This window comes from Spodoptera frugiperda, chromosome 9 (assembly GCF_023101765.2).
Source record: "Spodoptera frugiperda isolate SF20-4 chromosome 9, AGI-APGP_CSIRO_Sfru_2.0, whole genome shotgun sequence".
Lineage (NCBI taxonomy): Eukaryota > Metazoa > Arthropoda > Insecta > Lepidoptera > Noctuidae > Spodoptera > Spodoptera frugiperda.
In genome coordinates this window covers 5,669,289-5,693,278 of record NC_064220.1, presented here as the reverse complement: position 1 = coordinate 5,693,278, position 23,990 = coordinate 5,669,289, and the positions used below count along the sequence as shown (strand labels likewise).

Below are 23,990 nucleotides of genomic sequence, written 5' to 3'. Positions count from 1 at the left end.
CTTGAAAACTGGGAATAGTGATATTAGTTCAGTTTTTATCTTTACTTTCTTTTTGATTCTGACTGCATGAAAAGACTGATTACTGTTGATTAAGCGAAAGAGGTATGTAAGATTCGTCGCAATTGGTGTTCCATTTTCTCTGCCTATCCCCATGGGAAACAGGCGTGAGGTTATGTACCTATGTATGTATTTCCAAGCAATTCGATATTTATACTTAAATTATTGCTCTTTTCTTTCTAAAATAGTTTGTCAACGAGTCCACATTAGTATTCTTTACCCAAATATTATTTACATACATCCAATAACCCAGTCAATCATACACAATTTCGAAATATTAGCATCAACCCAATATCCACTTGCAAACACTCAACCAAATATATGATAACATCCCTGAATAAACATAATCATCTTTTAAGACCCAAGTCCAAAGCTAACGACCTAATTCGTCTCCCACAAACGATGTCCAAAAAATAAGTTTGGCCATCAAACGTCAGCCCTAAATGTGACGTTTCACATGAAAGATAAGAAAAAACTGCCATGTCCTTAAGATTGGGCCCTAAATTTACGAGGCAGGTAGCCCTTAAGCAAGGGATAAGTGCCAACCCTAATCTGTTCCCTTTAGAGTCTCTAGACGGACTACGGGAAGTTGTTCTCAAAGAACTTAGGGATAGGTATTGTAAAATTTAGGATAAACGATGGTTTTGTGGTACTCCACATTTTAACCCTAGACTTTAGGCATTACCTTTAAGCTATAGGTCTGATGGTGAATACATAAAAACATATCAGTCACAAGACGTCGACTGCTGAATAGACCTTCCTCAATGACTTTCGAATTGGCTAATTTACCTTACTTGACACATTAAACAGCATTAGGATGCTTTTTCAATAGAGATATGTTATGTGCACCAATCATATTAATTGGGATACATACCATAGCGCTGATGGAAACGGACTCACCTAAGCTGTTTTTTGTATGGAAAGGTGTGTGCCATGGATGACTTCCCTACTATCGATACATCGCATACTCGAGCACCGCATTTACCTCGCACAGCTACATGGCTTAGTATCAGTGAAATCTGTCATATAGTTTCACAGCTTAGCACATTATCTTACATAGCACATCTGTGGTGGAATAGCACCATTTCGGTTTAAAAAAAAATTAACTAATGTATAGCAGCTGCTAATCTCTACCACAGATGGCATTCGTCAGTCATTATTCTTCTTGTGATTTACTCTAAAAAGAAAACAGTCAAAATTAACATTTTTTATATCAGTAATACTTTACTGAACTCAGTACCTAACAGAGCATAAAAATACTATCTGGGTACTCGCATTGACTTAAAGAAAAACGTTATCATAATAAACGAATAAATTACATCAAAACACCATAATAGCACGATTTCCATTCATCATAGTTAATGTAATTAATGAAAGCGATATTTTGATTGAGTGAGTACTGAGTATAAAGCACGAATGGAGTGCAAAGCCGTGTCTCTCAGTGTGGCAACACTGCAATAAGACGCAAAGAACTTTCTACTCTGTTCTAGAAACTTCTGAAACATTCGCTTTGGGCTTTGTGCTAAGAATAGATGAGGACTCTAGTGTTGTGTTCTGAGATGAAATATTTATAGGTACTATTGTTGTCTTTAAGGTCGTTTTTTCTATAAGAGGGTAAGTAAAAACCTTAGTGCTTATTATGTTGACTTGTTTGTTATATCCTTTATCAGTAGGTGGATCAGAGGATAAACTCTTCGCAGATTTGAAGATGTGACGTCACATATCTTTTTTTAGGTTAAACAAACTGTTGAAGGCCAATCATCTGTTAAGGGGTCAGTCACCGTCGTGGCGGTTAACGTGTTAAGACGTTCTCTTCCAAGTACCAATCTAATTTTTTTCCGAATTATATGTACTTTACTTTCTAAGATAATTTAGACTTCACTGACTCGTTTTAAATCGCTAAACCGCATTGAGCATGTGTGGTGATTAATGCTCAAACCTTCTCCGTACGAGAAGAGCCCTTTGGTCAGAAATGGTCACTTGTAAGCTCCTGATGTTGATGTAATATCCTTTCTTTCTTTCTGTATGTATAAGGAATGGTGTACAATAAGATTGTTGTATGTATCTATCTATCTAGAGATGCATAATTAAATGTAAAACTAGAGTCATTGTTAGCAATTTCTGAAAGTCCAAAATCCAAATTATACTTTCACTGACTTTTACTCGCTAACTAGTCTAATGAGGTATTACATCAGAACAATTTTCCTCTAATCTATCATAAAAGGTAAAAAAAAAAAATCCTAAAAAGCTTAAGAAAGTATTTAAAGGAAATTATAAGGGGAAAAATGTCAAATGCTCAAGGTTGAACACAAGAGACATGAAGCTTGGGTATTTGAAAATTAATCGCCAGTAGAAAGTAGCCAGTCATCTTGAAAATTGTCCTTTTAAAAAGTTGACAAAAGTTGTTCCCTTGAAACGCTGGAAGTTGATAGAGTACCCGTAATCTCGACTCCGATTGAAGTAATCTAATTTACTTTTCCTTTTGAACTGAAATAAAACTGTTATTTATAAATCGTATTTGGATTTGAAAGAATTGAAATTAAAATTTGATAAGAATTTATTTAGGACTTGCTATTTTAAAACGAATGATATTTCTGCCCTAGTATTTCTATTCTGTTTTAGTATTATTACATTTTTATTAATATATCGGTAATTGATACAAAATGAAACAAATTAAATCAAACCTCTAGGTTTTTTAGTTATTGAAGTTTTATAGTTAGGTCGGGATTTTTGAACCAAAACCAAAAATTTTACCAAATATCTCAGCAACTATCCACTTTCGGACCACCAAACTGAACTCTAACATTAGTTGTATTCTGTACCTCCCGAAAGAATTAGGTGGTATTACAAGTAACCCTATAAATTTCTAAGTAAGAAGTACAATAAATGGTCATAGGTTATGTTAGCTCAACCATTACTTGTTATTACTTTAAGTATGGAAGTGACCTTTAAACATAATCTTTCGGAATAATCTCAAAGGTAGCCTTTACTCAGTTTTGGAGTATTTGGCAATATATCAAATACTAGTCAAAGGTTAAATTACAATAATAATGTATGGTAAGTATCTGAGAGCCATACTTCGGCACGAATGGGCCGGCTCGACCGGAGTGATACCATGGCCTCACAGAAAACCGACGTGAAACAACGCTTGCGTTGTGTTTCGTTGTGTGGCGACACCTGACAAGTGACACTTGATAGATGTAAGAAGTCACACATAGACTATCGACGAACAAATCAACGGATGACGTCATAAATATTGGGCAGAAAGCCCGCAAGGCATGATCACCTCGCCTGGTCGGAGGATCCTCTTTTTCTTAGGGAACTTTACTCTCTGTTCCCTAAAGTTGTATCACATAATAATTTGAGAAAGCCCGACTAATTTCATGACTATGAACCCCAGTCTGCCTCGAAACTTGTCAAACCATCTCAAATAGCTAACGGACATAAATACGACAGTTTACTTTTAGTTATAGATACAAAAAAAAATCAAAGTCAAATTCAAATCATTTATTCCAATTAAACCATGAATACTTAGGTACGGTACTTTTTCAAAACTAAATATATACATAAACTGCCTAATAAAGACAGGTTGTTACTCCTTCTTATTACATAAAAAGCTAAGTTTATAAGCCAGACATAACGATCAATAAGTCTTGTTCATGATATACTTATCAAAAACTGAAATATTATAGGAGTAACAAAAAATAAGGGGCTGTGAGGGACTGAGGCTCCGTCCGTTGATATTAAGATACTGCGAGCAAGAAATGATGTTGAACTATATACTATAATATTATGTATATGTATATGAAGTTATCACTATGACTACATGGAATCTTAGATAACTTTGTTGTATGAAAATGTATGATAATTTATTGTATCTATTACTCGTAAATGGTTTTATATTTAAATTATTTTGTTTGACTCTTAAAACTGCTTTGGTAATTTAATTTTTTATTTCAGGTTTATCAGAGAATGCTGCTGTTCAATGTACGTAAAATGCAGTTCTTAAAAGTCGAAATTCATGTTTCTCAATATATTTTACTAATTCTTATCTTAATCCTAAATCGGTACATGGATCGTTATTTTTCATAGAAACTCCTTACAAGTAATGTCAGAGATCGATGGTTATTCCTAGATTTTAGAGAAAAAACATAAATTTTTAATTTTAGCAGTGATGAACACAGCTATGCATTTTTGCTCATTACGACACGTAATGCCGCTATACAATGTACACCCACTTTTCACTATTTGTGTTATAAGTCCCATGTAATAGGGGGTGAGCCTATTGCCATATACTGGACACAATTCCAGACTCCGTACTACTACTGAGAAATTTTCGAAAACCCGAAAAAAGCCCAGTAATGCTTTGCCCGACCCGGGAATCGAACCCGAGACCCCTTGTCCGGCAGTCGCACTTGCAACCACTCGACTAACGAGGCAGTTAATTTATTATTAAGACTTGTAATAATTACTAATCAGGATCAGTAGGTAATTCTGGCTCTGACCCTGAATTCAGCAAAATACTTAAGGCTAATAGACCATTCAGTTCTATGAATTACCTACGTACAAGTATTAAGAGGATTAGTACAACCTCAACTAAATATGGTCGTGTTTAGTCAGAAGTATTATTATTTAAGGGTGTTAACTAAAATGTACGAGTAGTTAGTTTTTAGTAATTCAGTATAATAATTAGTTGTATGTCGTGGTGGCCTTTCGAAATTATTCATCACTTAGAACCCTACCAAAGTACCAATGTAACTTTTTCAATGATTATTTAGACACCACTGACCAACGGTGACGGAAAACATCGTAAGGAAACCTTTACAATTTCTAATTATAAGTTTGAAATAGCCAACCTGCATTGAGCAAGCGTGGTGATTAATGCTCAAACCTTCTCCATATGGGAAGAACCATTTGGTCAGCAGAGGCCACTTATAAACTATTGATAATGATAACAATTACTTAGATATAGAGATATGAAGATTATAAAGATTCAAATAGTGACAAAGTTCTTTAAATGAAATATCAGTCGCATATCGCAGGTGCAACTGTCGTGCTAGAGATCTCAGATTAAATCCCTGAGCCACACAAACTACTATTCTTCGGTTTTCTGATATTAAGCGTCTGTTTCATCACCTTTATATAAGTGCCTGATAAGCTTATGTGACAGATAGTGCATACAAATTACGTTCTTAATTTAAAGTTATCTGATAAATAGCCGTTATCTAGACATTGTGAAAGAAGTCCTAAATGTTAAAAAACAAAAACAAAAGTCAAATCAAGAGTCAAGAAAGAAAAGAAAACGCATTACACGATGACATTAAAACAAAAGAGAATAGCAACTAAATCGAAGAAACTAGCAACTATACAAAGAGTTAGACATTAAGCCGTGTTTGGCCAGAATATGGTAAACGGGACGTTCAACGCGATACACAGAGTATAAAGCGCAGGTCGCACTACTAGCTAGCGAGGATATGCTTAAGTGTGGGAGAGCCATGCTTCGGCACGAATGGGCCGGCTCGATCGGAATGATACCACGGCCTCACGGAAAACCGACGTGAAACAACGCTTGCGTTGTGTTTCGTTGAGTGAGTGAGGTTACCGGAGGCCCAGTTACCCCCTTTTCCAATCACAGATTCCCCATTAACACATAAATTCCCAACCCCTAAAAGGCCGACAACGCACTTGTAAAGCCTCTGGTGTTTCAAGTGTCCATGGGCGGTGGCAATTGCTTACGATCAGTTGTTGTGTCTGCTTGTTTACCGGCTTATCCCATAAAAAAACAATGTATTTAAACAGGCACCTTCTCTCTTACATTATAATCTCACTCTCTCTATATATTATTATAATCTCAAACTCACGAGAGTTGAAATAACACGCTCCTTCTTACCCTCCCGCTGACGTTATGACCCACGCTTTAAGGATAACATCGCCACAAACTTTTGTCTCGCTCATAATTTTCTGTCTCAGCGAAGGGTGAATCTGCATAAAGACTATAGTAAAAAAAGGGGAACATATGGCCCAAGTTATGTCTCTTGAGACGACCAGTAATCTTTGCGTGGGAATAAGTTTTGAGAATAACCCTTTTTGTTGTTTGTCGGTCAAGGTTCTCGTTGAGACGGCTGGTCGAGTGAGTGTCACAGTCGTGTATGAAGTTGTTGGATTATTAAGTGTTTGCCAAGTTATTCATGTGTTAGTTAGTTATTAGTTTAGTAATACATATAGTTAGTACAATATTAGTAGGTACAGTTATGTTAAATTCTTTGAAACACGGAATAATAATTTATATGATTCACAAACGATAATTTCTCAGTATTACCTCGGAGTATGGAATTGTGGCTAGTATATGGCAATAGGCTCACCTCCTATTTCATGGGCCTTATAACACAAATAGTGAAAAGTACATTGTATAGCTGCATTACGTGTCGTAATGAGCACCTCTGCCTAACCTTTCGGGGATAAACGGCGTAACGTTAGTACAGCTATTTACTTTATACATACTTATCATCAGCTTATAGGTGGCCACCTATAAGCTGCTAGCTATAGCCTCTTCTCACACGGAAAAGGTTTGAGCATCAATCACCACGCTTGCTCAATTCGTTTTAGCAATTTCAAAGTTAGAAATTATAAGCCCAGGTTTCCTCGCGACTTTTTTCTTCGCCGTTTGTCAATGGTATCTAATTAATCTTAGAAAATAGATTGGTACTTGCCGTTGGGGGGTGTTGAACGCGCATCCTCATGCATTATAAGACGACTTCTTAAACCTCCGGGCTACCACGACATTTTTTTCTTTATATGATTCATAAACTATTGTTCCTGGTCTGGGTATGATATGCACCTACGACATAACAGAACATATAGATGGCCACATTCATTAAATACCAAGAAATCTTAACGTTTATCCGACTAGTCACTACTACGAACACAAATAAAATAAACCACAGAAGTCTAGACATACAAATAAAGCAATAAGGTTTATTTTCCTTTATAGCTGCCGTGTAAGCTGAGATGTAAATGGCAGTATGCCAGCGAGTTGATAGAAAGACAGGACATATATATTTGTATGTAATAAGCTTTTGGTAACATATTTTATTTTGCTTTATCGGTAGAGTGGATAAAAGAGTGGTAGTCGAGCACAATATTTTACCTTCAATCCAAGTATTATTTAAGATAATCTGTATATTTAGTCCATCAGTCAGGTAATGAAGAAATATTAGACACATATTTTTTTATTTTGTCATTTAAGATAACAATAGATAATATAAAAAACGAAAAAATGTTTAGGAATGGAAGCAAATATGTCATTTCTTCGTATAAAATGTAACTATAAGTGACGTCACTCGATATTTCAAATCAACTCATCTTCGAAAATATTTGTATCCGCAAGAAAATAAAAAACACGTGTCTAATATTTTAAAATAAACTATCAGGTGGACATTAAAATAAAAATTAGTCATCTACCCTATTGCTTCATTCATTAATCGACTAATGTCGTGAAAGCAACGGCAAGAACTAAAGTGGCTTTTTCCTTATATGTACTTTATAAGATTATTTAGACACCACTGACAAACGGTGAAGGAAAACATCGAGAAGAAACCTTAATGCTTAAATCTTTTCCGTGTGAGAAGAGCTCTTTAGTCAGCAGTGGCTACTTATAGACTTTTGATGATATGATATAATTAATTTAATTATTATATTCTTGTCGAGTCGAACTCGAGACCTTAGATGGTAAAATTATGTATTAACACAATAAGCGTATTGGCAATAATTAAATTGTTTACTAATTAGAAATATGTGTAAAACTTAGCCTTTTAGATTTTATTACATAGTTCCTTCCATATAGACCTAATATAAGCGTAATAAAAAGGAGACACTGTTATGTACGTCTTTTTTTTTGAGGCGGTAAAATCATCCAATGACTTTTCCCACCTTGAGTGAAGGCAAGAGGGAGAGTCAGAGTCCTTAATAGTTACTTAACCCAGTCCTTAGCAATTGTTTTCGGAACAAAATCATTACTAAGGAATAGTTTAAGTAATCATTAAAATGTCTCTGAGTGCGAGAGTAACTGACTAATAACTACCCCGTTCCTACCCATGTTTTTCGAGCCCCCGGGAAACCGCAGTCCCACCATTTCATTTCAAAGAATGAAAAACATTACAAATAATGTTGTTTGTATTTTAGGAAACTCAAATACAAAAGACGGAGATATTTAGCTTCATTGTAAGTTATTTCGCTTCTATTCCTACAGAACAGAAAATAATTTAGTTTCATCTCAAATAATGATATTAGCGCGAGAGTACTTCATTTTCAAAATTAAACTCTGCGTGCTAAGACTAAAAGTTCAAATTCCTTGAGTATTTTGTGAAAGATAGTTTTGAAATTTTACTCCTTGACAAAATAATGTATTATAGTTACTTCTTCAGTTTGTTTGTTTCAATTGGCTCTGTTTTGTCATTTTAATTGAACTTGCTTTATTTGCGGACTAGGTACTTTATTAAAATATAATTTTCAATGAGACTTTGTAGGGGTAGACAGTTGTGTGCTTAGGCACAAGTAAATGAAATTTATCAAAATTTCTTATTCGATTTTCAATCTAATTACATCGTAATTAAGTTTAAAATCATACTGATACTTATCTTTGCAATTCTACATTCAGTTTATTGACAGTTAGTTCAAAAATTGAAGTCAAAAAGTTTGAAATTCAAAAGTCTATGAATGCTTCACTTTATTCAATAATCATCACAAAAGTGTATACAGGGAGTGAATGCTATATTTTATAGCACTAAGTCCATCTTATACACGCTACAGACCCTACGATTTAACTGTACAGTCTTAAACCATAAAGTAGACAGTATGCCCCTACAGTTTACCTTTCGATATACACTGTACAGTTAAATCAAAAACCTGTATGTAGAGTAAACAGTTGAACTATACAGATTTAATTGAATCAGGAATAGATAAAACTGTACAGTCCGACTATACAGTTAAACCGTAAGGTGTGTAGCATGCATTATGTAGGTACCATTCTTTATTATGTTATTCACATAAAGGTTTAAATAAATGAATACACAACGATAGCTAAATTCAACATCACCTAAAGTTTGAATGACCAATACTTTTAATGTAAACTTGGGACTTAAGCCCGGTGTAGGGTAGACAGACACTAGACAGATTACTGTGTCAAGGCGGCTTGGACACAAGTGTCAGTCGAAACCCTAGCTCAAGGCGTTTCGGATATAATCCGGGGCTCAACTAGGCCCCTAACTTTAGTCAAACGTATTTGAATAATAAGTACGCTAATTGCTAATGCTTTTAGAAGATTTTGAGTTTTAGGTATGAGTGTAACCTTTAAAATATTTATCTAGATTGTTTAGTTTTTTTTTTTCTTTTAAAGTGTAGTCATTTGATGATTGCTTAAACTATTGCTTGGTACGGTAACGAGTTTGTTCTAAAACAATTGCTAAGGATTACGTTAAGTAATAATTAAATGTCTTTGAGTACAACAATTAAAATTTTAAAAATTAATTTTATGGAAAGGTTTTTATGATTTTGTTAGATAAACTGTTAGGATCTTTTCGAAGTTCTATAGTGTCAATTTTTTATGGCATAAGCCGGTAAACGAGCGCTCGGAGCACCTGATGGTAAGCAATCGCCACCGCCTATGTACACCAGAGACAATAAAAGTGCGTTGCCAGCCTTTTGGGGGTTAGGAATTTAAGGGTTGTTGGGGAATCAGGAATCAGAAATGGGAGAAAATGGGCCTACGGTAACCTCACTCACACAACGAAACACGACGAAAGCGTTGTTTCCCATCGGTTTTCGGCGAGGTCGTGGTATCACTCCAGTTGAGCCGGCTGATTCGTACCGAAGGGTGGCTCTCTCTCACTTGAATTTAGGTAATGATTGCTAATGATGATCAAAATAACTAATTTTGTTTATACATGTCGCTACCATTTCATATAATATAGGACTTATACCATAGCTGGTGAGAAATGGGTATCGATAGTATTGTGCTCTTCAACCTCTTTGAGAAATATAAAACATGTCACTACGTGATATAAGTTGTGGACAAAAGCTTTGTAAATAAACTACAAATATTCCAGACTTCCACACGAGGTCTGTATCTAGACATACACACAGATTGCAGACTTTATATGTATATATATGTAGTTTCATATCGTGCAAAAGTTTCACACAATTGTACTGTTACACTGCTTGGTTGCAGATCAAGCTATACTAAACCAGTGTATCATGGTCTCGCTTTGTATCATCTTTCCACCGTTTCAAGGGTCAGTTTATACTGGTTATGTATAGTTCAATGTTTTGTTGTGTATTCGTGGAATGAAATACATATGTATGTGTCTCTCTATATACAATTGACAACCTTACAGCATTATCTTCTGTACATGTGTTGTAAAGTATGGTAACAAACCTGCAAAGGCGTAAGCAGAATACTAAAACTAAAAGGAATGTTTAGTATTTTTATATAATAAAAAGTTTTTTTATAGGTTAGGCCGGCAAAAGAGCAGACTCATCATCTGATGGTAAGCAATCGGCGCCGCCCATGAATACCCGCAATACCAGAGGTTTTATAAGTGCGTCGCTTTACTTTTCTCTAATCTCCTAATCCCCAAATCCTCAACCCTGAAATGGAGGATTTGGAAGATTGGGGAGTACTCTTTTTAAGAGCTATTGATTAGTTGTGAAATTAGCCTCTGTCAGTCTATCTTTCTCAAGTCACTACAACTTCAAAATATAACAACAATGCAACCAAGAATTGTATTGTGAATCTGATTGACTACCTAGCAAGTTACCGGGGCTCCGGCTCGAAAGCAAGAGTACGAACGGGGTGGTTTTTAGTCAGTAAGAGTCTGACACTCCTTCTCGCCCCGCCCAGGGCGAGAGAAGCCATTGGATGATTTTCCCCCCTTAAAAAAAAGCAGAATAATGTTGACATTGACCAGCAAAGAAACGCCAAACCAAAAAGGACCCTAAATCTAAATAATAAAAGCCCAATTTGGACCAATTACGTTATCTTAAGTGCAATAAAGGGATTTGGGGCCATAAGAAGCATCATCAACCATCTTCTTATCTACAAAAGTACCTTCTGCAATCACTGTAATTAAGATAGGACTTGGAGAGACAATTACAATTTTAGGGTAGTACTCACTAATTTGTAAGAAAAAGAATATAATTTTAAACATCTTAAAGCTCTCTTGGGTAGTGTTTTGTATTTAAAAAACGATTTTTATTTAAGACTATCTTCTTTGTTAATTTGTTATTTAAAATGTTATTAGGGTTTATGAAATTTTAATTTAGAAAACGTAATTTTCCTTTGTATGTCGTCACAGAATCACATCTTATTAAATGGGAATCTTTGAAGGATGAGTCGGGATAATAGATGTCTCCTATTGCCTCGTTAGTCTAGTGATTGTAAGTGCCACTGCTGACCAGGAGTCTCGGGTTCGATTCCCGGTTCGGACAACGTATTTACTAGACTTTTTTTGGTTTTTCTGAAATTGTGCCCAGTATCTGGCAATAAACTCACCTCCTAATACTTGGGATTTATAACACGAATAGTGAAAAGTAGTGCCGTAATATGTTTGTCTACCCATTCGGAAATAAGGGGCGTGATGATACAGATATCATCTCATTCATCAATAATGTGTTTATAATAATTTATAGACGTTATATGTACATCATAGCACATTAGGTTAGGGACTAAAAAACGTAAGCACTGATCAAATATTACTTTACACATAAAATCTACGAAAACGGCTACCATCAAGCGAATATAAAAAATAAACATAAAAATGTTTGGCCAAAGTATAGCTGGCTGGCTGTTTCGAACAAAAACATGAAAAAAACTAAAAACTACGCATATTTTTTAGTAGAACAATATTCATAGTGCGATCGCCAGTGAGGGCTGGTGGCCGCACGCTTCTTTTGAAAAACTTTAGCCCCAGGCAACCAACCGCAGCTGCGAACAACTTTTGTTTTGAAATACGATACAACGGCTATTTTCATATAAAAAGCCGCTTTACTTGATATTATCACGTGCCTACTTTTATTATTATAATAGACTTAAAAGATAATACTCTTAAAGCACAATTTTAAATACGTTTTGCTCCCACAAAACTGTTTGTCACGAAAACAAATTCGGTTTTTTCTATTCTCCGCCTTAATCTTCGTTCTGGTGAAGTTCTTACACAGGTTACTAGGTACTGTTTTCATACGGGTAATGTTTAAAAAAAATCCAATTTCATTATAACTTTGAATAGGTAACGAAGTTAGTAAAATAAACCACAAAACTACCGCATAATATCCTATTCGGGGAAAACTAAAAAGTTCTAAAAATAATGCTTCTGAATAATTTAAGTCGAGTACAGTCGCAAGGAAAACTTTATTTAATAAAGTTCCAAAAATTTCGTCAGACAAAAGAAGACATTCAATAATGAACTTAAATACCAACACAATAGCAATCTAATATTAATGAAATGAAATCCTCTTATTGTGAAATAAAGAAATTGTTTTGTAATTTTTGATACCCACGCTTTTTGTTGATTAAAATTAAATTCTTTGAAGTAGCGTAATTCCAGTACATACTCGTAAAGAAGTAGGCTGTAACTATTAACTGTAATATATTATGGCCTTATGTCTTTTAATCATGAATGTTAAAAAATCGAGGTATTCCACCTGCTTATACGCAGGTGCAATAAAATATAAATGTGGAATAAAATATAAAATTAAAAATTAATCGACAAATTGCCATGAAAAATACCTATAGATGCCGTAAGTGAAACATCGCCGGTGCCATTAGCTTAGGTGCCATTTAAACGGGTGCCTAATGTAGAATACCTCAGATAATCCCTTTCAATTTAGATAATAAAAATGTTAGAGACATCAAAGTATAAATTTTATACTTACAATAATAGTTGCTCACAAAACAAAAACCGCAAAGTCATCACTGGATATTGAAAATGAACTATAACACAATGTCTTTTAAGTTCAGATTTTTTTTTTTTTTTTTTTTATTGAATGGGCCGATATATAAAGAACATCAAGTTTGGTCAGACGTTTATAGCTTTCTTTTCTTCCGTTATTCGGAATTCGAAAAACTCGAAAAATATCTTCAAAAATATCTTCTAAGGCTTTTGTCGCCGACCGTACTTGGCAAACGTTTAGCGTGCCAACAGAAACGCTTGAACTATGCGTCGTAATACATATTTTTTTCAAAGACCAAGGAACGACGAAAAGCGGCCTCAAATATTTTTAGTGGCGGCCACGAATTCGTTTTAATATTACGTAAGAAAACTTGAGAATTCAGCGTATGGACGGTCTTAGGAAGGATTTCGGCAGGAAAGGTAGGTCAAAGCATACCTACTTTTTGGGCAGTTATGTTTCTTAGTTCTTTTGCTAGAAAAACTGTAGGTAATGCGAAATACATGAGAATTATCTCAAGAAATATAACATACTCATAACCAAGGGTAAATCGATAGCAATAGCTCGCATGCTTAAATTGCCAACATACATTATCAGATCGATTCAATACATTTTTTATTCTAATAAAATCTATGAGCAAAATCCTATAAAAACGCCAAACTTAATAGTAATAGTCGATGTCACACTAAATAAGACTAGGAATAAAATGTCACTTTCCTATAATTGCACCCTTTTATCATTATGAGAGCTCTCATTAATAAAAATCTAGTGCCGTATTTTTTCATGAGCCTCACGCCTTCGGTTTGGCTCATAAACTCTAATATAGACACCGGCACATCCAACTACCCTAAATATCAAATACCTACAACTGATTCTCGACTTTATCACAAAAGGGTACAGTTGAAAATCTTACTTTCTTAGTCTGCACGGTTAATGGAAACTTACACCAACCGTTTTATGGGACTGATTTAAATTCTAAGTTATAAAATTATAAATGATAAATGATAAATGATAAATGATAAATGATATTTATTTCTGTAAATAGATTATAAAATAACACTTTTACACGTCAATATTTCAAATAGCTAGATGAGGCCGGCATTTCCTATCCGACTACTCTGAGAAGAAATGCCGAAACAAACTCAGAGGTCATAGTCTCTTTTAAAGTCCAGACAAAATCAATTAGAGATGTCGGAGAACCGTGCAAGTTTATTCTGTAGTGGTCTTTTGAGGAAAGAACCACAGCAGTTTGAGCGGACCTGTTCAGATGGCAGCACGCATGTGTCAGTAACAATTAGCTCAGCTGACGGCTGTTGCTGAATGATCCGACGAACAATACCAACCAAAAGAACATTTGGGTAGGCCACACAAATGCTCACACTGTCAGAATATAATTAACTAAAAGTGAAATGACTAGGCAAACTCTCGCACGGTCCTCAAACTAACAATTTTAAAAATAATATGTTAAAAAAAAAAATATCGAATGATATTAATGTATATCATGTCAAATTGTATAAAAATGTAACTTGTGTTACAAACATGTCAACATGACCTGTGCGGACATTATAGCGGCTCACTCCCAAGCCTGACTATCATCTAAGTAGTCTTTAATTTAAAAGCGTATAAAAAGCTTTACTATACAGTTTTTCTTTAATAACATTTTTAAATTTATTCAGGCTCAAACTTTGAATATCGCTGGGAATTTTATTGTAAAAGCGTATGCATTGACATCTGAATGAACCACTTATTTTCTTAAGTCTAGTAGTGGGAACAATATATTTGTTTTTACTTCTAGTGTTTATATTATGTATATCACAATACTTTTTAAATAAATTAATGTTTTTGTGAGCATACACTACATTTTCATAAATGTATTGAGAAGGAACAGTCAATATATTAATTTCTTTAAATAGTTCCCTAAGAGAGTGCCTCGGACTAAGATTATAAATTGATCGAATGGCTCTTTTCTGCAGCACAAAGACAGACTGAATGTCAGCAGCATTTCCCCACAGGAGGATACCATATGACATGATACTATGAAAATAACTAAAGTATACTAATCGCGCTGTATTTACATCGGTCAAATTTCTAATTTTTTTAACGGCATATGCTGCAGAGCTGAGCCTTTTCGACAACTTATCTACGTGTGGAGCCCACTGTAGCTTAGCGTCCAGAGTTATACCTAAAAAGACAGTTGAATCTACAGGGTCCAACTCCTCGCCCTTGATTAGCACGCTGGTTTTCACATGTCTAACATTTGGTGTTGTGAATTTAATGCATTTAGTTTTTGATTCATTAAGTAATAAATTATTGGCACTAAACCAGCGTACTATTTTTGAGAGAGCACTATTTACATGATCACTGACTAATTGTCCACGTTTGAGTTTAAACAATAAAGATGTATCATCAGCAAACAGTACTATCCCATGGTTATCCTTCACAAGGTAAGGTAAATCATTAATATAAATAAGAAAGAGAAACGGGCCGAGAATTGACCCCTGCGGAACACCCATCCTAACAATAGACCCGGAGGAAACTTTTCCGTTAATGTCGACTCTCTGAATCCTATCACTCAAGTATGAAGTAAGAAGATCCAGAGAGCTGCCCCGTATTCCATAATGGGATAGCTTCCTGATCAGTGTTTCATGAGGGACACAATCGAACGCCTTGGATAAGTCACAAAAAATACCCAATGCGTCGGCCGAGTCCTCCCATGCATCATAAATGTGGTTAAGAAGTTCAACACCGGCATCAGTTGTTGAACGACCCCTTGTAAAACCAAACTGGTTTCCATGTAATAATTTATTTCTATTAAAGAATCTTTGCAACTGATGTAGAATAATTTTTTCAAAAATTTTACTGAATGTAGGTAGTACTGAAATAGGTCTAAAGTTAGTGGGGTCAGAAGTACTACCCGATTTAAATAACGGAGTTATTTTACTATTCTTCATGAGATCAGGAAACACACCACGATCGACACAGTTATTAAAGATTAGAGCTAATACGGGTGCTACAATATCTATTACAGAGCCGGTAATGTACACAGAATTACCCCACAGATCTGCAGTCTTTTTCTTGTTCAAGGTATGGAACGTTTTGACTATATCGGTATAATCTATGTGTTCGAAAGAGAAGCCTAAATTGCAAGCTGCAACATTTTCTTTTAGTAAAGATTCTGCAACTGTGGGAGATGAGTTCAAAGACTTAGTAGTGGATACAGGAACGTCCGAAAAGAAGTTTTCAAATGCAGCTGCGACTTCTGCATCCGATTTAATTACATTATTATCAATTATAAGACTAAATTCACTACTCTTCTCTTTAGACCTCCCTGTTTCACTGTTAATAATACTCCAGGTCGCTTTAATTACATTGTCACTGTTTTTTATTTTAGAGCTCAAGTATAAAGATTTTGCAATTAAGCAAACTTTTTTAAATAATTTAGAATATTTCTTTACATATTCACTAAATTCAGTTGTATTAATATATGTCCTCTCGTTATAAAGCTCATATAGGCGTTTCCTACTCTTATAGATGCCAGTAGTTGCCCATTGATTGAAAGACGCATTGCCATGAGCTGGTATGGTTTTAGGTGTGAAGGTGGACTTAAACTCGGTATGGTAAATGTTAAAAAATTCATCACACAAGTTATTAGATTTTTTATTCCTTAATAATAAAGGTATTTTGTCAGTGAGTTTAGATTTGAAAGTTTCAATGCGTCTTTCAGTCTTTGGGTTAACAATAATATGTGGTTTCGACACTTTATTTACTTTATTTGTTATTGAAATTAATTGTCCACAATGATCTGAATCAAGCAATGATATTATTTGTTTATTAGTTGGTACAATGTCAGTATAAATATTATCTAGGCAAGTGGCACTAGTAGGAGTTATCCTAGTGGGCTCCAGAAACAAGTTCGTGAGGTTAAATGAGGCAAATAAACTTACAATTTTTGTACTTAAACTAGAATTTTCTAACAAATTTACATTAAAGTCGCCACAAGTAATGATGAATTTATTTGAACTACTGAGTTTATTTAGTACTTCATCTAATACTGTTTCAAAACAGTCATACAAACCAGTAGGTGGTCTATACACACTTAAAACAATAAACCGCTCTAATTCCACACAGGCTATTTCAACAGTACGTTCAACAGAGTAACTAACTATATCCTTGCGTTCTTTAAATTTAAGTTTGTTATTTAGTAGAATTAGTGAACCACCATGTATAGCGTTCTCCCTGCTGAACGAGCTACCAATCTGATGATTACCAAAGTTGAACATTAGTTGATGAGATTTCAACCAATGCTCAGTAATGCACAGAATATCAATACTATTACAATTTAAAAATAGTTCTATTTCTAATTCCTTACTCAAAAAACCTTGTATATTTTGGTGAACCAGATTGATAACATTACTGTTATATTTGCAAGAGGTGGACTCTCTTGTCTTATTTTTTAATTTAAATTATGGGAAATGTCAATACTAATACAATTATTTTGAGCTATGTCAATATTTGAATGTTGCTCAATAGGAGCAACCTGTTTAGCCAAGTTTTTGGCTGTTATATTAATAAAATATGATAGCGACACAGCTATCTGTCTTAAATAATACCTGGAAAGATAGTACCTATCTTTCGTCAAATATACATGTTTACCAACATAATTGTTGGTGTCAATAATATGTACATTTGTGTAATTGCATAAATTATAATTTATGCAATTACACATTGCAACATTTAATTTATATCTATGGTTATTTTCTTCCTGTGGCAAGCTATTGCTGTAAGGTAATGTAAACAAAATTATTTGCTTTAGTTTAAGTGCTACAAGAGAACTATGATATTTAAGAAAATTATTTTTATTCAAACTACCTCTATTTGCACAAATAATTATGAGGGTAGCATCATGATTAAAATTATAATTAATAATTCTCTCCAAAATATTACCAAAAGTACAGCCAGGCATACAGTGATTTATTATTGATTGTCCAGGGTATTTACTTGTCAATAAGGAACCTAAGTTTTTACCAATCTCATCACTGAAGATCACAACATTATTGTTATTACAGCTAAAATTATTATTACATTGGCTAGGAAGTAATAAACTGGCACCATGAGACAAGGTGGTATCACATGGTGGCAAAGTACAAGCAGGCAGTACATTGCTAGAATCACATTTCTCACATTGGTTCTCCTGTGATTGTGACCGCACTAACTCATCCATCGCCAACATGTATTCTCTCATTTGTTTTTCAGATGCACTATATTTGTTGGTCATGGTGTGCAACTTTGCAGTTAAATGGTCTAACTCTAATTGTAGGTTGTGGGTGTCAGTTTCATACTTCCTGTTATTTTTATTTAATCTTGAAGAGTAAATATTTAGTTGGTTTAGAAGCCGGAAACGTTCTTTATTTAGTTTAACATTTTTTATAAAAAACTTTTGTCTTTTAATCAATCTGTTGGTTTTTGTTATAAATTTATTGATCTTAATATATTTTTTTAGTTTATTATTACTAAAACAAGGATTTTTTTTAGAATGACATGAATCACTTTCACCCGTTAAATCTATTGTCAATGGATTCAAGTCTATTTGTTGTGATTGAGAAGCACGGGCTGACACCAATTCGCTGAAGAGACTGTTATTCAGACTGGCCGTGATGTTGTGGTTAATCATTTCAAGGTGGCTAATTTGATTATTGGCCTCATGTAGCTGATGTTCTAGAAGAGCTTTACTATGTAATGTTTGTTCGTACTCAATGCTACACTGACTGAATCCGTCCACAACAAATTGGAGCCTATCCCGAGCCTCAATGGCTTCAGTGTGTTGAGTATGTAACTGAGCCATTTCACATTTCAGTTTCTTATTATTATTTAAAACGTCTAGGAATTCCCTCTCATTGTCATCTCTTTCTTTCAGCAGTTGATCACACAACTCTTTTGAAGCCTTTAGTTCGCTCAAAGCCAGGTTGAGTTTTGACTCCTCTTGGCGAGCATGGGCTTTGCGAGTTAGAATCATATTGAAAGTTAGAGAAGGAGACAGTAAGATGGAAGTTATGTAATAATATGAAAAATTGAAGTTGATTTAGTCAAGAAAACTGCTAGAAAAGTTAAGTAGTTTCAAACAAAGGAGTTGTGTCAACAACCGCAAAGAGGTTATGTTTACTAATATTTTTAACTTATCAGGCCTTATACTTGAGTTTTGTTTTAAGTGATATCGTTGTAAATACGATTATTATAATGCAAAATAGCCTATTTAGAGGACGTCTCAAGGTTATATCAATAAGGGCGTGACGCAACATACGTTTATGGTAAGGTTTAGGATACATAATAAACCTACTTAATATACAATTTAGTATACAGTTTTCTATAATTACTGAATATCTTAATATTATCATATCAGCCTCAAGACATACACTGCTTAGTATGAAAGTGCTTTTCCACTACATGCGCTATGCTACGTTGCTGTAGATACGTTTGGCTTCCACCAATCAAAGTAAAGTATTGCTGGGATTTTTTCAGTTTTTCGAATTTTTTTTAGTAATAGCACGGAGTCTGGAAATGTGCCCGATATAATTATGGCAATATGTTCCTTTAACATGGGACTTATAACATAAATTGTGAAAAGTGGGTGTACTTTGTACAGTGGTATTACGTGTCATAATTTGCACCTATGCATACCCCTTCGGGAAATAAAAAAGCGTGACAATGGATAGATGGATAGATAAGACAAAAAAATATTTTATTTTCTAACAAAATACAATACAAATTGTAAAGTAAAAAAATAGTGCTAGAAGTAATGTAATACATATTATGTATATACCCGAAAACCCGTAAATTCTTTGTCGAATTAAGGCGGGTAGTATCAGCCCATGTGGAATTAGTCCTGGCCATTATACAGGGTGCTTGAAATTTACTTAGGCAGTTTATACAGTCCGTAGCAAAAGGTATAAGTATTTCCACATATTACATCAAGCTAGACACAACCAGTTTATCAAGGTCTGTGTTTCTATGACCTTTCCTCACATTCGACGGTCAGTTTATACTGGTCCTGTTAGCTTGATACACTTATGTACTGAAATTCCACATTTATTCTTCTCCTTATACACATTTGTTATGTTTAAAGTCATGTCATATTTACTTTTAATTAATTCTGGTTTGGATAGACAATGTAATGTTGGTGTTTAGATTATTTTACTGGGAGCTTCGTTGGCTTACAAGAGCTGTTGTGAAATACAAGTCTCTCTTAATTAATGTTCTAAGAATACATTGTTCAAAAATTTACTAAACTACTTAACTTCAACACGTGTATATAAGTAATTGCCTAAATGCGTTGAGTACATAACTGGAGGAATATACTTAAGACACTGAAAATAAAAGTCACTATCTACTTTCGATTGAGGTGGCTGAGCAACTGGCTGCCGCACAACGAGACCAAGGTTCGATATCGGTATACTTTTTTTTTTATATAAAACGACAACTTTCCGAACAAAAACGAGGTACATAATATATGACATAGCTCTTTCAGTTCTCGATATAAATGTATTATTTAATGTTTCATGTTGAACATCCCTAAATAGGGAAGTTAGGGATGAGACTTCACATGTCACTTGGGTAATCGATAATATTCGAATACTCGATAGTCTTTATCGATTTTTTTGGTGAACGTGGCTAATACCTTTTTTTTCTATTTAAAAAAATGTTACCCCACACTAGTATTTTCTCCTGTGTCGTAGGTGCATTTACAAACACACAATTTCAAGATTATTTTAAAACGTTAGATACTTACGTATTTAATATTTTCTTGCAGAAACTAGTACCTTCGACGTCGAATATTGATTTGAAATGTCGCGTGACGTCACTTTTGATGACGTTTTATACTCAATAGTGACGTAGTCAGCACCTACTCATACTTTGAATCGTTTTACCTAAGTATTGTATCTTGTATGACAAAATAAAAAAATATATACGTGTCTAATATTTTTTCATTACCTAACTGAGGGACTGAATAAATTTTTAATTTTCATACCCCGTCATCATCCCTATTATATTAATAACCACTGCAGCAAGCACTCTATAATTTAAAAACAGAAATAAATACGACTGCCTCGTTGGTCGAGTGGTCGCAAGTGTGACCGCCGAACAAGGGGTCTCGGGTTCGATCTCCGGGTCGGGCAAAGTATTACTGGGCTTTTTCGGATTTTCGAAAATTTCTCGGTAGTAGCACGGAGTCTGGAATTGTGTAAATACAATACAATAGGCTCACCCCCTATTACATGGGACTTTAACACAAAATGGTGAAAAGTGGGTGTACATTGTATCGCGGCATTACGTGCCGTAATGTGCACCTCTGCCTACCCCTTCGGGGATAAAAGGCGTGAAGTTGTGTGTGTGTAATAAATACGTAAAAAGCATCATGGTACAATTAAATACCATCACATAGTACACAGCTTCGCAGTACCGCAGCGTGAATTTTCTCAAAAATAAACTTTACACAAAGCTTAGAGTGATTATCTTAAGAACCTCTCAGTTGCAGGCTTTTTAAAGAAACTCGTAATATAAGTGAAATCTGCTAATGGAGCGGCCCCTTCACGAGTTTGCCCACGAAACTTGCTCGAATATGTTGCTGTACATTTAATGACTAAAGTGTTACAAAATTTATTTAGTACAAAATATTTTTCTACATTGTATACCGGCATTACGTGTCGTAATGAGCACCTCTGCCTACCCCTTCGGGGATAGAAGGAGTTACGTTGCTTTTTTTAAATATTTTACATGGTACTCATAGTCTGAATATGGATCACATCAACAGCCTATAAGTAGCCATTGCTGAAGAAACGCCTCTTTTCACACGGAGAAGGTTTGAGCATTAATCACCACACTGGCTCAATACGGGTTAGCGATTTCAAACTAATAATTAGTAATTTCCTCACAATGTTTTCCTTCACCGTTTATCAGTGGTGTCTAAGTAATCTTAAAAAGTTTAGTTCTGACCAGTATTCAAAATAGTAGTCAAAGGCGTATGGTAAATGCGGTCTTGTGCACCAGTAACAAAGTCCAATATTAAACACAGTCAATCAATTGCAGAACATCTACCAGAATTCCCGACTTTGTCTATATTTTCGTCCAAATTCTTCCTCGCAACATTTTAAAACGAAATGACTGACATAGTTGTAGTGATTTCCAAAAGCACTTTAGTGGTCTAATTGAAATAAATGGCCCAGACTTTGAGTAACAAATAAAACAAGAAAAAGATAAACAATGAAACTACTTTGTCTAGAAAACATTGTATTAATTCGCTCAAAGTAATTGGAGTTTGAGATCAAATGCTTAAGACATAAGATTAATAGTAGCTTAGCCTTACTTACTCAAATTTCGAGTTAATACACCTAATTCTAGCTATTAGGTAATAAAACTACATTTTTGTTAATATTTTTATTCTCACACTGTACTGAAATTTTATGAAAATGTAACATAATTCTATTTGGTAAATAATATATATTTTTTTACATTTGATGTGTCGACGTTTGGCTGTTATTTATGTCTATGTATATTTTGGAATTTATATTTAACTAGCTCCTGCAAGCGGTCACATTCCCTTTTGATAAAGTAGTATCCTATCTAAACTTGCTATCTGACTTGTCAGTTCCAAATTTCATCACAATCCGCTCAGTAGTTTCAGCGTGATTAACGGACAAACATCCAAACTAACCAACTTTCACATTTATAATATTAACTAGCGACCCGCCCCAGCTTCGCATGGTGCAATGATGATATATTATACCTGTATTATACATAAAAACATTCCTCATGAGTTACTCTATCTATTAAAAAAAACCGCATCAAAATCCGTTGCGTAGTTTTAAAGATTTAAGCGTTCATAGGGACATACAACATGACAGAAAAAGCGACTTTGTTTTATACTATGTAGTGATTAGTGTGATTAAGCATGTATACTTTCAATATGAACTACTAATTTGAAAACAAAATTATTATTTGGTTATAATAAACAACCCTTTTTCATAAGACTTTTGTCTCAAACTGTACCTAAGTACGTCGGATATTTAAACAATTTATCATCGAAGAATAAATCAACGTTTCATGTGTTTGGCTTGCAGAAACTTAATGACAGATTATGTTTTAGATTACATTTTCGCATATATTTTAAGAACATTATTATATAGCATTAATATACTAGATTTACTCATGTGGCTTCACCTCCATACAAGATTTTTTTTAATTAGGTAATTCTCGAGTCTAAGGGTGCTGATGGGGTATGTAGCTATGCTACGAAGATGTAAACGCTGTGAAGCTACGTGACTGTTTCCACTGATACTAAGTTATGTAGCAGTGGGAGGAAGATGCGCAGCTCGACTACGCGATGTATTGATAGTAGGGAAGCTATCCATAGCACGCATCTTATCAGACAAAAAATATAGCTTAGCTCGGTCCGTTTTCACTAGTGTTAAGCTATGTGTACCAATGAATATGATTGGTGGAAGCCAAACGCATCCACAGCAACGTAGCATAGCACATCTCTTGTAGAAAAGCACTCTAACAGCCGTTTTAATCTCGTATTTCATCGAACGATATATTTGCAATGAATAGATTAATTCCATAAAGAAATTATGATATCAATAACTTACTTATTAATCAGTGATCCTTTCCTTTGCAATCCGGTATCAATCTGGAAATAATGACAATAATACTTGATTAATACGTTCATTAATTACATTTGGCTCACTCTTTATTAAATTATATGATACTTATAATACTTATGACTATATTATTACCGACATAGGCGTCTCCAATCCGGAGCTGCGGACTACCTAGCAGGTTTACCGGGACTCCGGTTTTAAAAGGAGTGGATTTTTAGTCAGTAAGAGCACTGACACTGCCTCTCGCCTCGCCTAAGACGAGAGAAGTCATTAAATGATTTTTCCTCTTAAAAAAAGTCTTCAGAAATGGTACTCAACTAAGGGTAACTGTCCACGTTG

At 34.5% G+C, this 23,990-nt stretch overlaps 1 protein-coding gene across 4 annotated transcripts in view; it reads right to left on the bottom strand.

Annotated features, from left to right (window-relative positions):
• The window catches only part of LOC118271123 (immunoglobulin superfamily containing leucine-rich repeat protein), a 380,874-nt gene that overhangs the window by 304,152 nt on the left and 52,732 nt on the right, over nt 1–23,990 (bottom strand). For 2 of the 4 annotated variants that reach the window (XM_035587058.2, XM_035587059.2), the window contains exon 2: nt 23,640–23,680. The exons of the other annotated variants lie outside the window; for them this stretch is intronic. The gene's annotated coding sequence lies outside the window, so the exon portion shown is untranslated. The remainder of the gene's footprint in view (nt 1–23,639; nt 23,681–23,990) is intronic. 4 annotated transcript variants of the gene reach the window in all.